The sequence below is a fragment of the Anomaloglossus baeobatrachus genome, chromosome 4, assembly GCF_048569485.1.
Source record: "Anomaloglossus baeobatrachus isolate aAnoBae1 chromosome 4, aAnoBae1.hap1, whole genome shotgun sequence".
NCBI lineage: Eukaryota > Metazoa > Chordata > Amphibia > Anura > Aromobatidae > Anomaloglossus > Anomaloglossus baeobatrachus.
In genome coordinates, this window is record NC_134356.1 from 428,241,836 (window position 1) to 428,259,454 (window position 17,619).

At 51.1% G+C, this 17,619-nt stretch overlaps 1 protein-coding gene across 1 annotated transcript in view; it reads left to right on the forward strand.

Moving 5' to 3' along the window:
• The window catches only part of NCAPH2 (non-SMC condensin II complex subunit H2), a 228,765-nt gene that overhangs the window by 115,818 nt on the left and 95,328 nt on the right, over positions 1–17,619 (forward strand). The window lies entirely within an intron of this gene.

Consider the following 17,619-nt stretch of genomic DNA (forward strand, 5'->3'; position numbering starts at 1 on the left):
GTCATATCATCCCCCCGTACGAGCGGCCGTTAGATCCATGGGATCTGAACAGGGTACTAGTTGCTCTCCAGAAGCCGCCTTTCGAGTCTCTGACGGATGTTTCACTCTCTCGACTATCACAGAAAGTGGCCTTTCTGGTAGCGATCACGTCTCTTCGGAGAGTGTCTGAGCTAGCAGCGCTGTCATCCAAGGCTCCCTTCCTGGTGGTCCACCAGGACAAGGTAGTGCTGCGCCCCATTCAGGAGTTTCTCCCTAAGGTAGTATCCTCGTTTCATATTAATCAGGATATCTCCTTACCTTCCTTTTGTCCTCATCCGGTTCACCGGTATGAAAAGGATTTACATTTGTTAGATCTGGTGAGAGCACTCAGAATCTACATTTCCCGCACGGCGCCCCTGCGCCGCTCTGATGCACTCTTTGTCCTTGTCGCTGGTAAGCGCAAGGGGTCGCAGGCTTCTAAGGCCACCCTGGCTCGATGGATCAAAGAACCAATTCTTGAGGCCTACCGTTCTGCTGGGCTTCCGGTTCCATCAGGGCTGAAAGCCCATTCTACCAGAGCCGTGGGTGCGTCCTGGGCATTGCGTCACCAGGCTACGGCTCAACAGGTGTGCCAGGCAGCTACCTGGTCGAGTCTGCACACTTTCACCAAACATTATCAGGTGCATACCTATGCTTCGGCGGACGCCAGCCTAGGTAGAAGAGTCCTGCAGGCGGCAGTTGCCTCCCCGTAGGGGAGGGCTGTCTTTGCAGCTCTAACATGAGGTATTTCTTTACCCACCCAGGGACAGCTTTTGGACGTCCCAATCGTCTGGGTCTCCCAATGGAGCGCCGAAGAAGAAGGGAATTTTGTTACTTACCGTAAATTCCTTTTCTTCTAGCTCCTATTGGGAGACCCAGCACCCGCCCTGTTGTCCTTCGGGATTTTTGGTTGTTTTTCGGGTACACATGTTGTTCATGTTGAATGGTTTTCAGTTCTCCGAGGTTACTTCGGAGTGAATTTGTTTAAACCAGTTATTGGCTTTCCTCCTTCTTGCTTTTGCACTAAAACTGGTGAGCCAGTGATCCCACTGGGGGTGTATAGCCAGAAGGGGAGGGGCCTTACACTTTTTAGTGTAATTGCTTTGTGTGGCCTCCGGAGGCAGTGCTATACACCCAATCGTCTGGGTCTCCCAATAGGAGCTAGAAGAAAAGGAATTTACGGTAAGTAACAAAATTCCCTTCTTTCTGTCCTTCCTTCAATCTGGACGGGAAAAGGGTTTGTCGCTCGGTTCCCTTAAGGGACAAGTTTCAGCGCTCTCTGTGTTTTTCCAGAAGCGCCTAGCTAGACTTCCACAGGTACGCACGTTCCTGCAGGGTGTTTGTCACATCGTTCCACCTTACAAGCGGCCGTTAGAACCCTGGGATCTAAACAGGGTGCTGATGGTTCTTCAGAAACCACCATTCGAGCCAATGAGAGATATTTCTCTCACGCCTTTCGCAGAAAGTGGTTTTTCTAGTAGCAGTCACTTCACTTCGGAGAGTGTCTGAGCTAGCAGCTTTGTCGTGCAAAGCCCCTTTTCTGGTTTTTCACCAGGACAAGGTGGTTCTACGTCCGGTTCCGGAGTTTCTCCCTAAGGTGGTATCCCCCTTTCATCTCAATCAGGATATTTCCTTACCCTCTATTTATCCTCATCCAGTTCACCAAGGTGAAAAGGATTGGCACTTGTTAGATTGGGTGAGAGCACTCAGACTCTACATTTCTCGTACGGCGCCCCTGCGCCGCTCGGATGCACTCTTTGTCCTTGACGCTGGCCAGCGTAAAGGGTCACAGGCTTCCAAATCAACCCTGGCTCGGTGGATCAAGGAGCCAATTATCGAAGCTTACCGTTCGGCTGGGCTTCCGGTTCCCTCAGGGCTGAAGGCCCATTCTACTAGAGCCGTGGGAGCGTCCTGGGCTTTGAGGCACCAGGCTGCGGCTCAACAGGTGTGTCAGGCGGCTACCTGGTCGAGCCTGCACACTTTCACGAAGCACTATCAGGTGCATACCTATGCTGCGGCGGATGCCAGCCTAGGTGGACGAGTCCTTCAGGCGGCGGTTGCCCACCTGTAGGAAAGGGCCGTTTTACGGCTCTCTTACGAGGTATTATTTTACCCACCCAGGGACTGCTTTTGGACGTCCCAATTGTCTGGGTCTCCCAATAGAGCGAAAAAGAAGAAGGGAATTTTGTTTACTTACCGTAAATTCCTTTTCTTCTAGCTCTAATTGGGAGACCCAGCACCCGCCCCTGTTTTTTTGTGTACACATGTTGTTCATGTTGAATGGTTTCAGTTCTCCGAGTTTCCTTCGGATTGAAGTTAAACCAGTTTATAATTATTTTTTCCTCCTTCTTGCTTTTGCACCAAAACTGAGCAGCCCGTGGGAGCACGGGGGGTGTATTGGCAGAAGGGGAGGGGCCTAACACTTTTAAGTGTAGTACTTTGTGCGGCCTCCGGAGGCATAGCCTATACACCCAATTGTCTGGGTCTCCCAATTAGAGCTAGAAGAAAAGGAATTTACGGTAAGTAAACAAAATTCCCTTCTTTTTCTTTGTCGCGCCATTGGGAGACCCAGACAATTGGGTGTATAGCTTCTGCCTCCGGAGGCCACACAAAGTATTACACTTTAAAAAGTGTAACCCCTCCCCTCTGCCTATACACCCTCCCGTGGATCACGGGCTCCTCAGTTTTATGCTTTGTGTGGAAGGAGGCACACATCCACTCATGCATTCTCATATTAGTTATGTCGGTTGGAAGAAAAGAGGGCTCCCACGGGGCCCCCGGCATGTTCTCTTCTCACCCCACTACGTCGGCGGTGTTGTTAAGGTTGAGGTACCCATTGCGGGTACAAAGGCTGGAGCCTCATGCCGTCTCCTTCACCATCCCTTAGCGGCTCTGGGAGAAGTGAGATCCTGAGCGGTCATCCATTCACTGGGACCGTGCTCCCTCCGCAGCCCCTGTGGGAATCTGCCAGACCGGAGTCTATTCAACCTCAGGGACCGGGCCCTGCTTCTCAAAGGTACTCTGTGTCCCCATTGGGGACTGTGCAGGAGCGCACCTTCTTCCCGGACGCTGCGGCAGCTGCTGAATTGAGAAGGCCGGCGGACTTCCGCGCCGACCGTGCCTGCTTGTCGGGCGCGGTCTCAAATTTAGTCCCCGGCTTCATCGCGACCTAGTCGCAAAAATCCCGCCCCCGGGCCTGCCTGTCAGGGGTAAGGGCGGGACTGCCGACCTGACGTCGGATGTGAGGGCTGGAGCATCCTGCATGTTTCCTCCCCCCTCACTGATCACTGTGGGGACCCCAGATTCCCGCACTTCCCTGGCGCCGCCCACGGCTCCACTCCTCCCCTGAGAGCTCCGGCAGCCATTTTTTGGCATTCTGCCGGTGGAGGATTCTCAGTGAAGAGCTCTGCAGCTCCGGGGGCCCTAAGGCAGGGAATCTGGAGGACACACACACTCCGCTTGTTAGCGGTCGGTAAGCCACACCGGTCACCCGGTGCTGGTCCCCCTAGGGTGCCGGAATAGATACGTATTTATATATATATTCTGTTCGATCGGGCTGTATACCCTTTATTGCCCATATACCCTCAGTGATCATTCTCCTAGGAGACAACAGCATGTCGTCCACAAGGAGCAAAGCTGTTAAGGCACAGGGTTTTTTTGCGGCCTGTACCTCTTGTGGGGCTATGTTACCTGCGGGTTCCACCTACCCTCACTGTGAGCAATGCTCGACCCCTGTTTCGCTTGCTCAGCCGGAGCCTCGGTCACTAGTGGGCCCCTCGGCTCATGTAGACCCCCCTGCTCCCCCTGTCCAGGCGGCAGGGACAGAGTTTGCCGTTTTTTCTGAGAAACTCTCTAAGTCACTTTCACAATCCATGGCTCAGTCTATGGACAAATGGTCTGTCAAGCTGCTAGAAGCTTTGCAGTCCAGACCGGTCCTTACACAGGCCCCGGCCCCTGTTGGATCGTCGCCTCCAGGCCCCTCTCGGTGCGCGCCGCAGCGCGCTCCCAGGTTGGGCCCTAGGTCTCACGTGGAGGACTTCTGCCCGGACCACAGTCCCAGACAGGCTAAGCAGGCTCGCTGGGAATCTTCCCCGACTTCTTCACGCTGCTCGGGTTCCCAGCTTGAGGACTCTCTGGAGGACGAGGCGGACGTCGCAGCTCAGGGCTCTGACCCTGACGTCGTCCTTAACCTTGATACACCTGAAGGGGACGCCTTAGTGAATGATCTTATCTCGTCCATCAACCAGGTGTTGGATCTCTCTCCCCCGCCTCCTCCTGTAGAGGAGTCGGCGTCTCAGCAGGAGAAACACCAGTTTAGGTTCCCCAAACGTACACGTAGTGCGTTTTTCGATCACTCTAACTTCAGAGACGCTGTCCAGAAGCCCAGAGCGGTTCCGGACAAGCGCTTTACTAAGCGCCTCACTGACACGCGTTACCCCTTCCCCTCTGAAGTCGTTAAGGGTTGGGCTCAATGTCCCAAGGTGGATCCTCCAGTCTCTAGACTGGCGGCTAGATCCGTGGTATCAGTTGCAGATGGCTCATCGCTAAAGGATGCCACTGACAGGCAGATAGAGCTCCTCGTGAAGTCCATCTTTGAGGCCACAGGCGCGTCTTTTGCCCCGGCCTTTGCAGCCGTGTGGGCACTCCAAGCTATTTCAGCTTGTTTGGCTGAGATTAATGCTGTCACACGCAATTCTGCTCCGCAAGTTGCGTCTCTGACTTCTCAAGCGTCAGCTTTTTCTTCCTACGCCATGAACGCAGTCCTAGACTCTGCTAGCCGTACAGCTGTGGCATCCGCTAACTCTGTGGCAGTCCGCAGGGCCATGTGGCTGCGCGAATGGAAGGCAGACTCGGCCTCCAAGAGGTTCTTAACCGGTTTGCCGTTTTCTGGCGACCGCTTGTTTGGCGAACGATTGGATGAGATTATTAAGTAATCCAAGGGAAAGGACTCCTCCTTACCCCAGTCCAAACCTAAGAGACCTCAACAACGGAAAATACAATCAAGGTTTCGGTCCTTTCGTCCCTCCGCCAAACCCCAATCCTCCTCGTCCAGCAGGCCGGAGAAAGGCCAGAGGAACTCCTATGCGTGGCAGTCCAAGTCACGCCCCCAAAAGGCCACAGGAGGCACTGCCTCCAAGGCGGCCTCCTCCTGACTCTCGGCATCCCCTAGCCGCATCCTCGGTCGGTGGCAGGCTCTCCCGCTTTGGAAACGCCTGGTGGCCACATGTTCAAGACCGATGGGTGAGAGACATTCTGTCTCACGGTTACAGGATAGAGTTCAGCTCTCGTCCTGCGGCTCGTTTCTTCAGAACCTCCCCGCTCAGGCCGATGCACTTTTTCAGGCAGTGGACGCTCTGAAGACAGAAGAAGTTGTGATCCCCGTTCCCCTTCAGGAACGTGGTCGCGGCTTTTACTCCAACTTGTTCGTGGTGCCAAAAAAGGACGGATCATTCCGTCCTGTCCTAGACCTGAAACTTCTCAACAAACACGTAAAGACCAGGCGGTTCCGGATGGAATCCCTTCGCTCGGTCATCGCCTCGATGTCACAAGGAGACTTCCTAGCATCGATCGACATCAAGGATGCTTATCTCCACGTGCCGATCGCACCCGAACATCAACGCTTCTTGCGTTTCGCCATCGGGGACGAACACCTTCAGTTCGTGGCATTGCCTTTCGGCTTGGCGACAGCCCCAAGGGTTTTCACCAAAGTCATGGCATCCGTTGTGGCGGTCCTACACTCTCAGGGCCACTCGGTGATTCCCTACTTAGACGATCTCCTAGTCAGGGCCCCTTCTCGGGTGGCGTGTCAACACAGCCTTACCGTCGCTCTGGCGACTCTCCAGCAGTTCGGGTGGATCATCAACTTCCCGAAATCCAAGTTGACACCGACCCAATCACTGACTTACCTCGGGATGGAGTTTCACAGTCAGCGGTAATCAAGCTACCGCGGGACAAACAGCTATCTCTGCAGGCAGGGGTGCAATCACTTCTTCGGGGTCAGTCACACCCCTTAAGGCGCCTCATGCACTTCCTGGGGAAGATGGTGGCAGCAATGGAGGCAGTGCCGTTCGCGCAATTCCATCTGCGGCCACTCCAATGGGACATTCTCCGCAAATGGGACAGGAGGTCGGCTTCCCTCGACAGGAACGTCTCTCTTTCCCTTGCAACCAAGACGTCACTTCAGTGGTGGCTCCTTCCCAATTCTCTGTCGCAGGGAAAATCCTTCCTACCCCCAACCTGGGCTGTGGTCACCACGGACGCGAGCCTGTCAGGGTGGGGAGCGGTTTTTCTCCACCACAGGGCTCAGGTAACCTGGACTCCGATAGAGTCTTCCCTTCAGATCAATGTTCTGGAGATAAGGGCAGTGTATCTAGCCCTATTGGCTTTCCATCAGTGGCTGGAGGGCAGGCAGATCCGTATCCAGTCAGACAACGCCACTGCCGTCGCATACATCAACCACCAAGGCGGCACTCGCAGTCGTCAAGCCTTCCAGGAAGTCCGGCGGATTCTGCAGTGGGTGGAAGCCACAGCTTCCACCATCTCCGCAGTTCACATCCCGGCGTAGAAAACTGGGAAGCAGATTTTCTCAGTCGTCAGGGCATGGATGCGGGGGAATGGTCTCTGCACCCAGAAAGGTTTCGAGAGATCTGTCGCCGCTGGGGAACGCCGGACGTCGATCTCATGGCGTCACGGCACAACAACAAAGTCCCGGCATTCATGGCACGGTCTCAGGATCACAGAGCTCTGGCGGCGGACGCGTTAGTTCAGGATTGGTCGCAGTTTCGACTGCCTTATGTGTTTCCTCCTCTGGCGATGCTGCCCAGAGTGTTACGCAAGATCAGGTCCGACTGCCGTCGCGCCATTCTCGTCGCTCCAGACTGGCCGAGGCGGTCGTGGTACCCGGATCTGTGGCATCTCACGGTGGGTCAACCGTGGGCGCTTCCAGACCGCCCAGACTTGCTGTCTCAATGCCCGTTTTTCCATCTGAATTCCGTGGCCCTCAACCTGACTGTGTGGCCATTGAGTCCTGGCTCCTAGCGTCTTCAGGGTTATCTCAGGATGTCATTGCCACCATGAGACAGGCCAGGAAGCCAACGTCCGCCAAGATCTATTACAGGTCTTGGCAAATCTTCTTATCCTGGTGCTCTGATAACTGTTTTCTTCCATGGCCGTTTGCCTTACCCACTTTTCTTTCATTCCTTCAATCCGGAATGGACAAGGGTTTGTCACACGGCTCTCTCAAGGGCCAAGTATCGGCGCTCTCCGTATTTTTTCAAAAGCGCCTAGCCTGGCTTCCGCAGGTCCGCACGTTCCTACAGGGAGTTTGCCACATAGTCCCACCTTACAAGCGTCCGCTGGAACCCTGGGATCTTAACAGGGTACTAACGGCTCTTCAGAAACCACCTTTCGAGCCACTGCGGGATGTCTCTTTATCACGCCTTTCGCAGAAGGTGGCCTTTCTAGTGGCAGTTACATCACTCCGGAGAGTGTCTGAGCTGGCAGCGCTGTCATGCAAAGCCCCCTTCCTGGTGTTTCACCAGGATAAGGTGGTTCTGCGTCCGGTCCCGGATTTTCTCCCTAAGGTGGTATCTCCTTTTCATCTCAATCAGGATATCTCCTTGCCTTCATTTTGCCCCAATCCAATTCACCAATGTGAAAAGGATTTGCACTCTTTGGATCTGGTGAGAGCACTCCGACTCTACGTGTCTCGCACGGCGCCCCTGCGTCGTTCAGATGCGCTCTTTGTCCTTGTCGCTGGCCAGCGTAAGGGTTCGCAGGCTTCCAAGTCAACCTTGGCTCGGTGGATCAAGGAACCGATTCTCGAAGCCTACCGTTTTTCTGGGCTTCCGCTTCCTTCAGGGCTGAAAGCCCATTCTACCAGAGCCGTGGGTGCGTCCTGGGCATTGCGGCACTGGGCTACGGCTCAGCAGGTGTGTCAGGCAGCTACGTGGTCTAGTCTGCACACTTTCACGAAGCACTATCAAGTGCATACCTATGCTTCGGCAGACGCCAGTCTAGGTAGGCGAGTCCTTCAGGCGGCAGTGGCCCACCTGTAAGAGGGGGCCGTTTCGGCTCTTTTTATTGAGGTATTCTTTTACCCACCCAGGGACTGCTTTTGGACGTCCCAATTGTCTGGGTCTCCCAATGGAGCGACAAAGAAGAAGGGAATTTTGTTTACTTACCGTAAATTCCTTTTCTTCTAGCTCCTATTGGGAGACCCAGCACCCGCCCCTGTTCCCTTCGGGCTGGTTGTTCTTTTGTGTACACATGTTGTTCATGTTGAATTGTTCTTTTGGTTCATGGTTTTCAGTTCTCCGAACATCCTTCGGATTGAATTTACCCTAGACCAATTTATAAGTTTTCTCCTTCCTGCTTTTGCACCAAAACTGAGGAGCCTGTGATCCACGGGAGGGTGTATAGGCAGAGGGGAGGGGTTACACTTTTTAAAGTGTAATACTTTGTGTGGCCTCTGGAGGCAGAAGCTATACACCCAATTGTCTGGGTCTCCCAATAGGAGCTAGAAGAAAAGGAATTTACAGTAAGTAAACAAAATTCCCTTCTTTTTAAATCTTGTTTCACCTACTAGAGGGGCATATTGATACAGTCAATTAGTAGAGCTGAAACTAAGTCAAAACAGTTTGGGGAGTTTCTTCAAGATAGTTAGGTCAACGGAAGAGCAGTTTGTACTAACTGGTATACAAGAGAGGGGGACATGTTGACCTGGAAAGAGGCGCAGAAATATACAACTCCCATTTCTCTGACGCCTCATTGGGGGACACAGGACCATGGGTGTTATGCTGCCTATCCATAGGAGGACACTAAGTAGATGCAAAGACATTAGCTCCTCCTCTGCAGTATACACCCCCTGGCCGGGCCAGGCAACCTCAGTTTTAGCTTAGTGTCTGTAGGAGGCACATCCTTTTAAGGTTTTGTTATTTTTTGAGGGCGACGGTTTCCCCTAGGGACCGATCTCCCAATACCATCAACGGACGGGAACGCGGAGTGTCACCTCCACGTACCCCCTCCTGCGGCGCTGGATCCTGGGCTGCCTTTTACTGGACGACGGGTCCCACAGACACCTATTTTCCAGAGCTCAGGGCAGAGGCACAATTCCTCAGCTCCTCTTTGCAGGCTCTGAGTTGATACATTGCACCTGTGTGGCCAGACACAGCAAGCTGACTCTGCTATTCCACTGCCTGGACTGAGGCAGTGTTAAGGTGAGATCCCCCTGACTGGTTTCCCAGACAAAGGGAGAAAGACTGTGCAGGGAAGGCTCCCAGGACTGCTGAATTTACAGTCTTTATTCCCACCATAGCTGTGTGCTGGCTGGAGGAGGGGAAAGTCCCTTGCTGATTGCAGGGAACCCTGCAGAGATAATCTACCGGTGGCGAGCTGTGTGCTGACTGGAGGGAGGGGGAGAAAAACTGTCACAGAAGCTCCCTTCCCACCGTTTTTTACTACCGACAGCAGGGGGGCACACTGATATCTTCTTGGTGCTCTTTTAGCGATAAGCCCCGCCCCCCATGAAAGCGCGCAAAGTTCTCCACAGAACGGGCTTACTCCTTCCTGAGGATGCAGGGCCATTGGCTGATTCTGGTGAGGTACACCGAAGCAAATACAATCCTTGCTTCCCACTGCTTCACTTGTAGCTCTTCATATCATTGCTCCCTCTCCTGGCATACTCCTATTAGGAACATACAGAATTCTAAGGGTACTAAGAGTGCTAAGGCTCACATAGTCTATTATTCAGCCTGCACTGCCTGCCACGCTGAGCTAGCACGTAAACACACCTCTTCTCTCTGTGAGTCCTGTGCCCCTATAGCCCCCCAAGACCCCCCACCACCACCAACGCCGCAACCGTCAGCCCAGAGCCTAGGGCTCCCAGACCACCGGAATGGGCACAGTTTCTGTCCCAATCCATGGAAAAACTGTCACAGAACCTGGTGCTGGCTATGCAATGTCGTCCTCCACACCCTTCTGGGCCCCTGGACGGAACGCAGCACGAGGATACCCCTATGGAGGGGCCTTCGGAGGTAATCCGGGCCCATGCTTCACCGGTTGCAGGGATCAGAAAAAGAGCACACGGCCGGGTGTCTCCAGCACTCTCTCATGGCTCATGGCTCTCCCTTGGGAGCACACAGGGCAGGCTCTCCCACATGTTCCACGGCTTCTGAAGAGCCGGAGGAGGGAGAATGCTGTTTGTACCAGGATGATTCCTTGGTTTCACCCTCCCCAGATGATCAAACTGCAATAGACTCCCTTATAGCAGCAATTAACCAAACTCTGCATGTGGAGGATCCCCCATCCACTACCACTGACCATGCGGTCGCCTTCAAGAGGGCAAGGAAACCCCAAAAGGTTTTCGCTGATCACCGAGTTTCAGGATATCGTCACAAAGCAAAGGGAAAAGCCTGACAGGCGCTTCGGTAACCGTAAACTCATGGAGTCCCGGTACATTTTTGCCTCACCTGCCCCTAAGGGCTGGGCCGATCCGCCCTCGGTCGACCCCCCCCCCGGTCTCCCGCCTTGCCACAAAGACGCTCCTGTCTTTACCCGATGGTTCCTCCATCAAGGACCTGACAGACAGACAGGTGGAGCACCTCGCCCGCTCTGCCTTTGAGGCTGCGGGTTCCTCCCTCTCGCCCTCCTTTGCCTCTGTGTGGGTCGCAAAGGCGATCTCGGTCTGGGCAGAATCCCTTAACACTTTGCTTGAGGAATCCCAGTTCCCTCATACCTTCACAGAGGTAACAGCTCAAATTGCCACTGCGGCGGAGTACCTCATGCAGGCCTCCATTGACGCTGCTACCTGCGCAGCATTTGCCCCCTCAAATACCATAGCCATCCGCAGCGCTCTCTGGCTCCGACAATGGCGAGCGGACTCTGCCTCCAAGAAGTCTCTCACGGGCCTCCCCTATTTTCCAGACAGATTGTTTGGCGAACGTCTGGACAAGCTCATTTCGGACGCCACGGGAGGAAAGAGTACCTCCCTTCCCCAGCTGAAGCCCAGGACGACCTTCACCAGACGTCCACAGTCCTCGTTCCGCTCCTTTCGGAACTCATTTGGTTGGTCGACATCCCGCTCTGCCTCCGCCGCTAGCTGCGGACTACGCAGAGACCGACCTTCTCAGCTCTCCCCGAAACCCACTTCGTCATGGCAGCCTAGACCAAAACAGTCCAGGACTAGGGAGGCTCGTCCACGACGTTTCCCCCCCCCTCATGACTCCTTCGGCGCCCCGGAAGACACACTCATTGTAGGGGGTCGACTGCGGCTCTTCCAACACATCTGGGCTGCCGCCTCAGACGACAAATGGGTGCGAGACCTTGTGTCTTCCGGTTACCACATAGAATTTCGGACCCGACCCCGAGTCGGTTCTTTCTCTCAAACCCCGCAAAGACTCAAAAACGACGCGATGCTTTTTTCTCAGCAATCCACTCGCTCCAAACAGCAGGAGTGATAATACCTGTCCCGGACGACGAGAAGTTCAGGGGTTTTTATTCCAACCTCTTTGTGGTCCCCAAAAAGGATGGGTCAGTTCGACCCATCCTGGACCTCAAACACCTGAACAAACATGTGCACGTACGGACATTCAGAATGGAGTCCCTAAGGTCCATTATTGCATCCATTGCCTCCATAGATATCAAGGACGCGTACCTGCACATACCCATCGCCCCACATCACCAAAAGATCCTCCGCTTCGCAGTTCAGGATTCCCATTTTCAATTCGTAGCCCTACCCTTCGGCCTTGCCACCGCACTAAGGCTCTTCACCAAAGTCATGGCGGCCGCCTTGAGCGTCCTTCACGCCAGGGGAGTAGTTGTTCTCCCTTACTTGGATGACCTCCTCATCAAGGCCCCCTCCTTCCGCGACTGCTCAACCAGGGTACAGATCACCGTGGACTCCCTATCCCGCTTAGAGTGGCTACTGAATCTAGACAAATCATCCCCGGTCCCATCACAATCCATCACCTTCCTGAGCATGTCCCTAGACACCCGTTGGGGCTTGATCTATCTCCCTCAGGACAAGGCGATCGCTCTTCGACAAGCGGTACGCTGCCTTCTACGTCCTCCGTCTCGCTCCATTCGATTCAGCATGAAGGTGCTCGGCAGGATGGTGGCGGCTATGGAGGCAGTACCCTTTGCTCAAGTGCACCTCCGCCCATTGCAGCTAGCCCTTCTAGCTGCCTGGGACAAGAGCCCCTTCTCCCTGGACAAACATCTTCACCTGACGCCTTCAGTCAGGTATGCACTCCGCTGGTGGCTTCGGTCCTCATTCCTATCGAAGGGGAGATCTTTTCTCCCAGTGAACTGGCTGGTCCTGACCACAGACGCCAGCCTCCTAGGCTGGAGAGCAGTGTACCGGCACCACACTGCTCAACGACGTTGGATGCCCCAGGAGTCTTCCCTACCCATAAACATCCTGCTAATCCGCGCGATCTTCCTCGCGCTCAGGGCGTTCTGCCCTCTGCTAGCGGGTCGTCAGATTCGAGTTCAATCGGACAATGCGACAGCTGTAGCCTATATCAATCGGCAGTGGGGCACCCGCAGCAAAGCGGCTTATCTCGAGGCCCACAAGATCCTCAGCTGGGCCGAATTGACTGGGTCAGTGATATCAGCGGTACACATACCGGGAGTAGAGAACTGGGCAGCAGACTTTCTAAGTCGCCAAGGCCTGCCCACCGGAGAGTGGTCTCTCCACCCAGAACTGTTCCTACACATCTGCACTCGCTGGGGTACACCAGACGTGGATCTAATGGCCTCAAGGTTGAACGCAAAGGTACCCGCGTTCATAGCCAGGTCACGCGACCCGCAGTCCTTCGGCGCGGATGCTCTAGTCTGCTGCTGGCACCACTTCCGCCTGCCTTACATATTTCCACCTCTACCCCTGCTGCCGCGGGTAGTCAGGAAGATCAAGGCAGAGGGAGTCCCGGTGATACTGATAGCACCGGACTGGCCCAGGCACGCCTGGTACACCGAATCAGTACAAATACTCGCAGACGTACCGTGGCGCCTTCCAGACATCCCAGACTTGCTGACCCAAGGGCCCATTTCCCATCAGAACTCCAGAGCCCTGAAGCTGACGGCATTTCCATTGAGACCTGGGTATGAACAAGAGCGGGATTCTCCCCCGCGGTTATCTCCACCATGATCAGCGCTCGAAAGCCTGCGTCATCCCGCATTTACCACTGTACGTGGAAAATCTTCCTTTCATGGTGCAGTGAAACTAACGTCCAGCCTATGCCTCTGGCCATCCCCAGAATTCTCGACTTTCTGCAGTCTGGCTTGCAAGCGGGGTTGGCTCTCAGTTCCCTTAAAGGGCAGGTCTCAGCGCTCTCAATCTTCTACCAATGCCGCCTGGCTCAAAAACCGCAAGTCAAGACCTTCCTCCAGGGCGTTTCCCATCTAGTTCCCCCGTACAAATGGCCGCTGGACCCATGGGACCTCAGTCTCGTTCTGGATGGTCTCCAGAGGTCCCCCTTTGAACCCCTCAAGGAATCCTCCCTTGCTCTTCTGTCCTGGAAGGTAACATTCCTGGTGGCAATTACGTCCATCAGACGAGTTTCGGAGCTGGCAGCACTCTCTTGCCGCGAGCCTTTTCTGATCTTTCACCAGGACAAGGTGGTTCTGCGCCCCCTTCCGGATTTTCTTCCAAAGGTTCCTACCCCGTTTCATTTGAACGAGGACATTGTTCTGCCTTCCTTTTGTCCACACCCAGTTCATAGGGTGGAAAGGTCTCTGCATTCGTTAGACCTCGTCAGAGCTCTCAGATATTACATATCCAGGACAGCCCCCTTTAGGAAAACGGACTCTTTGTTCGTCATTCCTGAGGGGCCTAAGAAGGGACAGGCAGCTTCAAAGGCAACTCTGGCTCGCTGGATTCGCTCTGCGATCCAGGAAGTCTACCGCTTGCAACTCAAGCCCATTCCTAGTGGGCTGCGGGCTCATTCCACGCGAGCAGTTGGCGCTTCGTGGGCCATTCGGCATCAGGCTTCAGTGGAACAGGTGCGACCTGGTCTAGCCTACATACTTTTTCAAAGCATTACAGAGTCCATACCCAGGTTTCAGCTGAGGCAAATCTGGGTAGGAAAATTCTGCAAATGGCAGTAGAGCACCTCTCTCAGTAGGCGCTCCAGGCTGTCTGGGACTGGTTCCTCATCCTTGGGTTGTGTTGTCTTTCTTTTATTTTTCCTACCCATGGACTGCTTTAGGACGTCCCATGGTCCTGTGTTCCCCAATGAGGCGTCAGAGAAAGACGGATTTTTGTGTACTCCCCGTAAAATCGTTTTCTCTTAGCCATCATTGGGGGACACAGCACCCACCCTGTTGGGCCTTGGTTCTCTCAGTACCTTATTTGGTTATGACTCTTTTTTTCTCATGTTCCTCCGTTGAGATAAGTTCTTACTATTTTTTTTTTCTCCTACTGCTTGTGTACTAAAACTGAGGTTGCCTTGCCCGGCCAGGGGGTGTATACTGCAGAGGAGGAGCTAATGTCTTTTGCATCTACTTAGTGTCCTCCTATGGATAGGCAGCATAACACCCATGGTCCTGTGTCCCCCAATGATGGCTAAGAGAAAACGATTTAACGGTGAGTACACAAAAATCCGTTTTTTATTGAAAAAGCCAAAAATAAACGTATGTTTTCTCAGCAAAAATTCTTTGCAGAGGGTGAAAAAGATGGATCAGTTTTGACAAAGGACTATTATTCTGAAACACGTAGCTGTTTGGGCTACTGCTCATAGTGATATTGTAATTTTTACCCTCTGGAAAATGGAATTGTTAATATTTGGATTTTGGACTTGAGCCTGAGTTGGGTTTTTTTGCAAGAAAGCCTTTTGATTTTATTCTCAACCTTGAAGCTGGAATCTTTTTCTTTTTGAGTGTCTAGGACAGGGGTGGGCAATTAATTTTCCCATGGGGCCGCATGAGACATTGGGATGGTTTTAGAGGGCCGGACTAATATAATTAACTCAGTTCTACCCAATATACTACATCACTACACCCCCTCCATATACTACACCTGTAATAAACTACACCCCCCCTATACTACACCTGTAATATACTACAACCCCTATATACTACACCTGTAATATACTACATCACTACACCCCCTCCATATACTACACCTGTAATAAACTACACCACTACACCCCCCTATACTACACCTGTAATATACTACAACCCCCATATACTACACCTGTAATATACTACATCACTACACCCCTATATACACCTGTAATATACATCACTACACCCCCATATACTACACCTGTAATATACTACATCACTACACCCCCATATACTACACCTGTAATATACTACATCACTACACCCCTATATACACCTGTAATATACTACATCACTACACCCCTATATACACCTGTAATATACTACATCACTACACCCCTATATACACCTGTAATTTACTACATCACTACACCCCTATATACACCTGTAATATACTACATCACTACACCCCTATATACACCTGTAATATACTACATCACTACACCCCTATATACACCTGTAATATACTACATCACTACACCCCTATATACACTTGTAATATACTACATCACTACACCCCTATATTCACCTGTAATATACTACATCACTACACTCCCATATAATAAACCTGTAATATACTACATCACTACACCCCTATATACACCTGTAATATACTACATCACTACACCCTTATATGCACCTGTAATATACTACATCACTACACCCCCATATACACCTGTAATATACTACATCACTACACTCCCATATAATAAACCTGTAATATACTACATCACTACACCCCTATATACACCTGTAATATACTACATCACTACACCCTTATATGCACCTGTAATATACTACATCACTACACCCCCATATACACCTGTAATATACTACATCACTACACCCCCATATACACCTGTAATATACTAAATCACTACACCCCTATATACACCTGTAATATACTACATCACTTCACCCCTATATACACCTGTAATATACTACATCACTACACCCCTATAAACACCTGTAATATACTACATCACTACACCCCTATATACACTTGTAATATACTACATCACTACACCCCTATATACATCTGTAATATACTACATCACTACACCCTTATATGCACCTGTAATATACTACATCACTACACCCCCATATACACCTGTAATATACTACATCACCACACCCCCCATATAATACACCTGTAATATACTACATCACTATACCCCTATATACACCAGTAATATACTACATCACTACACCCTTATATGCACCTGTAATATACTACATCACTACACCCTTATATACACCTGTAATATACTACATCACTACACCCCCATATACACCTGTAATATACTACATCACCACACCCCCCATATAATACACCTGTAATATACTACATCACTACACCCCTATATACACCAGTAATATACTACATCACTACACCCTTATATACACCTGTAATATACTACATCACTACACCCCCATATACACCTGTAATATACTACATCACCACACCCCCCATATAATACACCTGTAATATACTACATCACTACACCCCTATATACACCTGTAATATACTACATCACTACACCCCTATATACACCTGTAATATACTACATCACTACACCCCTATATACACCTGTAATTTACTACATCACTACACCCCTATATACACCTGTAATATACTACATCACTACACCCCTATATACACCTGTAATATACTACATCACTACACCCCTATATACACCTGTAATATACTACATCACTACACCCCTATATACACTTGTAATATACTACATCACTACACCCCTATATTCACCTGTAATATACTACATCACTACACTCCCATATAATAAACCTGTAATATACTACATCACTACACCCCTATATACACCTGTAATATACTACATCACTACACCCTTATATGCACCTGTAATATACTACATCACTACACCCCCATATACACCTGTAATATACTACATCACTACACTCCCATATAATAAACCTGTAATATACTACATCACTACACCCCTATATACACCTGTAATATACTACATCACTACACCCTTATATGCACCTGTAATATACTACATCACTACACCCCCATATACACCTGTAATATACTACATCACTACACCCCCATATACACCTGTAATATACTAAATCACTACACCCCTATATACACCTGTAATATACTACATCACTTCACCCCTATATACACCTGTAATATACTACATCACTACACCCCTATAAACACCTGTAATATACTACATCACTACACCCCTATATACACTTGTAATATACTACATCACTACACCCCTATATACATCTGTAATATACTACATCACTACACCCTTATATGCACCTGTAATATACTACATCACTACACCCCCATATACACCTGTAATATACTACATCACCACACCCCCCATATAATACACCTGTAATATACTACATCACTATACCCCTATATACACCAGTAATATACTACATCACTACACCCTTATATGCACCTGTAATATACTACATCACTACACCCTTATATACACCTGTAATATACTACATCACTACACCCCCATATACACC